This window comes from Myotis brandtii, unplaced genomic scaffold, assembly GCF_000412655.1.
Source record: "Myotis brandtii unplaced genomic scaffold, ASM41265v1 scaffold519, whole genome shotgun sequence".
Lineage (NCBI taxonomy): Eukaryota > Metazoa > Chordata > Mammalia > Chiroptera > Vespertilionidae > Myotis > Myotis brandtii.
The window spans coordinates 1,555,482-1,560,367 of record NW_005369782.1 but is presented as its reverse complement, the minus strand read 5'-3'; positions in this window follow the sequence as shown (position 1 = coordinate 1,560,367).

Here is a 4,886-nt window from a genome sequence, read left to right as displayed (position 1 = left end):
TGGTACATCTACACAATGGAATACTATGCTGCTGTAAAAAAGAAGGAATTCTTACCATTTGCAACAGCATGGATGGAACTGGAGAGCATTATGCTAAGTGAAATAAGCCAGTCAATGAAAGAAATATACCACATGATCTCACTCATTTATGAATAATAAAAACCATTATAAACTGATGAACAAAAATAGATACAGAGGCAAAGCAGCCTCGAACAGACTGTCAAACTACAGTGGGAAGCCCGGGGAGGGTTGGGGGCAGTGGGTAAGAGATCAACCGAAGGACTTGTATGCATGCATATAAGCATAAGCAATGGACACAAGACACTGGAGGGTAGAAGAGGCTGGGAGAATGTCAAGGGGGAAAATAAAAGGAGACATATGTAATACTCTTTGTAATACTTTAAGCAATAAAACAAAATTTAAAAAAAGAGAGACTTTAAATCATGAAAAAAGGGTTTATATTCAATGCAGGAGGTTACAATAAGACAAAAGGAAATGTGCATATATTTTAGAAAAACTTTTTAAAATATAAATATTATGAGAATCAACTGAAGAATTAATTTTATATTTTTCATCAGTTTGTTTAATTTTTTTTATTTTAGTAAAGAACATCTGGTTGTAATTTAGTATTTTATTTAGTGATATAAATACAAAAACACTCATTTTTTGAGAAGGGGAAAATTACCAAAGATTGAAAAGGCATAAAAAAAGACCTTATATTTAAGAAGAGGACCAATAAGGAAAAAAACAAGTGCAATTTTCTCAAAATTAATCTACATGGTCAACATGCTTATAAAAATATTACAACTAGTTTTTCATGGACTACCAATAAACTCCATTGGAATTCATCTTGCAGAATAAACATTCAAAAATAGCTAATACAAATCTGAAAAAAGGCAAGAAGGGGAGCTTGCCCTGTCAAGTTTCAAAAAATTATTATTAAATGAAAGGAATATACCAATATAATCATTTCATTTTTATAAAAGAAAAATGTTAAATAATTATTTATTTTCCTGTGGTGGATTTTCAGTATAATTGATGCATGGGTGGAGAGTAGGAGGAAGAGGGCAGCAGATCTCTGCATACCCCCTTTTGTAACACCCTATGATCAAAGTGTACTTTGCTTCATTCCAAAGGCTTGAACTATCAAACAAACACATTGTTGCTTACATACTGGTTTAGGGCCTGTCCCCATACTTGTCTGTATCTTCTAATAACTTGAGGCTGATTTGGAAATATAAGAAATTTACCTGAAAAGTACCCAATCTGTCCCATAGCTAAACTGGTTCCGATTTTTCTTAGATGTAAATGTAATTTCCGTGAGTAGCACAACCAGAGATTTGTAGCTTTTCTTTCTGTCAGCCCCTGTAGTCTCTGAATAAATCAAGAACTGTTCACATTTTGAAAAAATAAAGTACTCCATCCATATATCAACGACAACAACAAAAACATTGATTTACCTATTTTTGACGAAACCGTAAAGATTAGTGTTAAAAATATATAACTTTTATTATACTCTCCTTATTTCCCGAATATAATGTTCAACTGTTTTCTGAATAAAGACATTCTTTTAATGTAGCCACTGCCAAAATTCAGAACAAATTCCCCCACTTCCTCCACAACTGGCTACAGTTTTGCTACTTCCACCTGAACCATACATCTTATTATCACCTTAGTTAGGTCCCCAAGGAGGTCTAGTGACAAATGGGAAAAGAGGTCAATATCTCAGTATCTTTCCACTCCCCATCTCCATCTTTCCACCACAACTTTGCTCTGTGGGCTCAGCTCCGAGGCAGTATTGAACCCTCCCCCACCCCCCACCCCCCCATTTCATCATTACCTTCATTCTACTTGCTCTTCTTTAAGAAAATTCCCCAAGGATCTAATTATGAGTTTTCTCGGAGTAGAAGAATTTTAGCTTGGTTCTTTGTGTACCATAGATATATGATTTAAGTGAAAAATAGAGAGAAGAGTAAAAAGTCACACAGAAGGCCTTTTTACTTTGGTTAGCATTTTTTCCCCTAGCAATAAAATAAAGCAGCAAAATTAAGAAAACCTCTAAAAAGTATTCTCTCTCTCCTCTTTTTGTTTTTTGATGGTTCTCTCTTCTTTTGTGAACATCTCCCACCGGGTATGTGCCCACAACCCAGGTACATGCACTTGACCGGAATCGAACCCGGGACCCTTCAGTCCGCAGGCCGACGCTCAGTCCACTGAGCCAAGTATTCTCTCTCTCCTCTTTTTGTTTTTTGATGGTTCTCTCTTCTTTTGTGAAAGAAAAGTAAGGGAAAGGCTTATGAAATTGTGTTCTGCCCACAGGTGTCCAAGAAGAAGAAAAGCTCTCACCGGAAGCAACAGGTGGAGGTGGCGGTATTTGCCTGTCTTGTCCTGGGCCAGTTTTGATGTATACACATCTCAAACTATATAGCCAGAAAGGAACTCTCAACTTACCAAACCACAATAGTTCTTATTTCCATCTTCCCCATTCATTAGTAGTATCATCATCTACCCAGTTGAAAATTGTTAAAACCAAAATTATAGGTATTCTTTTTTCTTCCTTGTACAAAAAAAAATGATAAGAAGTAGCATGCTTTGGAAGAGGCATTAAAGAACAAAAGATTGATGAGCATCTGTCTCATAAAGACAGTAGCTATAGCAATATTCTTTTATCATAAAGCTTTCAAAGAAAATCCCATTTTCAGAATAACATATTGTATTAGTTTCTGATTGCTGCTGAAACAAATTGCTTCAAACCCAGTATCTTAAAACAACATAAATTCAGTATTTTACAGTATGAAGTCAAAAGTCCACAATGGTTCACACTGGTCTAAAATTAGGGAATTTGCAGGATTGCATCTGTTTCCTTGTTTTTTTCCATCTTCTGGAGGTTGCTTGTATTCCTGGATTACAGTCCCTTCTTCCATGTCAAAGCCATCAGTATAGCACCTTCAATTCTCTCACCAACTCTGCTTTGGCTGTCACATTATCTTCTCTCCTTCCCCTCTTTTTCCCTCTTATAAGGACTCTCATAAATATGTGGGGCCACCCAGATAACTCACCACAAAGTCCTTAATTAAATCACATCTGCCAAATCTCCTTTCCATAAAAAGTAACATATTCACAGGCTTCAGGGCTAAGGATATGGATATATTTGGAGGGGTCATTATTCCATCTACCACACATATTTTAAAACTCTACCAAAGCTCTCCCCACCAAAAAAAAAATTTGGGCAAAATTTAATATGTACAAAAAGAAAAAAATTCAGGAAATTCACACTTTAGTGAATTGTCTATTAAAGTTAGGGAGGCTCAGAAATGTTTGTTTGTAAACGCAAATGAATATATTAGGTTTTACTGAATGGGTTCTTAGTAATTCTAAGCTTTATAAAATTTTTATTTTTCTATAATAATTTATAATGTAACTACTTCTCCGTGAAGGTATAACAATGTGCATTGAAATAAAAATGAAGTCCTAACTGAATCTCAATTCCACAAAACTCTCCCAAGGGAAAACTTTAACAAAACCCAGGGAAAGTAGTCAAGATAAAATAGATCTGTTCCCATACACCCCGCACAAAAAAATGCAACTACCATCATTGATGAATATTCACATTTCAGCAGACACACGTCAGAAAACCGAGGATTTGGGGTGCCTACAGCCTCTGAAGCAGCTTGCCACGAAAGACCAGATGGGAACCAACTAGGAGTTATTCTTGGTTTTAATCTCCCCCTTCACCTCCTACAAGATGTCTATCAAGATTCTACCTCCAAAACATACTGAGATCCTGAGTCCATTTACTTTCATTTCCACTTTTATTTTCTTTATGAAAAAATCATCATTTTTCCTGTCATAGATACTGCAATAACCTCATATTGGTCACCCTCCTTTCACTTTTGCCTTTTAAAATTCATTATTTACATATCACTCAGACTGAGCCCTTCAAAAAACAAATCAAATACAAAGCTACAAAACTCCCAGAAAACAACACAGGAGAAAATCTAGATGACCTTGGGTATGGTGATGACTTTTCAGATACACCACCAAAGGCATGCCACATGAAAGAAATCATTGAAAAGCTGGACTTCATTAAAATTAAAAGGTTCTGCTCTGCAAAAGACACTGTCAAGAGAATGAGAAAACAAACATTTGAAGAAGACATGACATATCTGATAAGGACTATTATTGAAAATATACACAGAACTCTTAAAATTCAATAATAGAAAAATGAAAATCTTGATTAAAATATGGGCAAAGGCAGGAACAGACACCTCACTAATGAAGATATACAGATGGAAAATAAGCATAGGAAAAAATGTTTAAATATTAAAAAACACATCATAGGGCATTACGGAATTGCAAATTAAAACAACAATGAAACACCTTTACACATCTATTTGAATGTTCAAAATGCTAAAACTGATTACACCAAACTCTGGTAAGGATGTAGAGAAATGAGGACTCTCATTTATTGCTAGTGGGGATGCAAAACGTACAGCTACTTTGGGATACACTTTGGCAATTTCTTACAAAATTAAATATAACTCTTACCATGCAATTCAGCAATTATGCTTCTTGGTATTTAGCTAAATAAGTTGAAAACAGGATGTCTACACAAGAGCCTGCACACAAATGCTGATAGCAGCTTTATTCATAATTGCCAAAACTTGGAAGCAACTGAGAGGTCCTTCAGTAGGTGAATGGATAAATAAACTTTGGGATAGATAGGCAATGCTAAAAAGAAATGAGCTGTTAAGCCATGAAAAGACCTGGAAGAAACATAAATACATGCTACTAAGTGAAAGAAGCCAATCTATGCACATCTATGTGCGGCCAATTTAAGGAATATTGTCTTCATCATTTTTATAAGTATAAATCCATTTTCATAT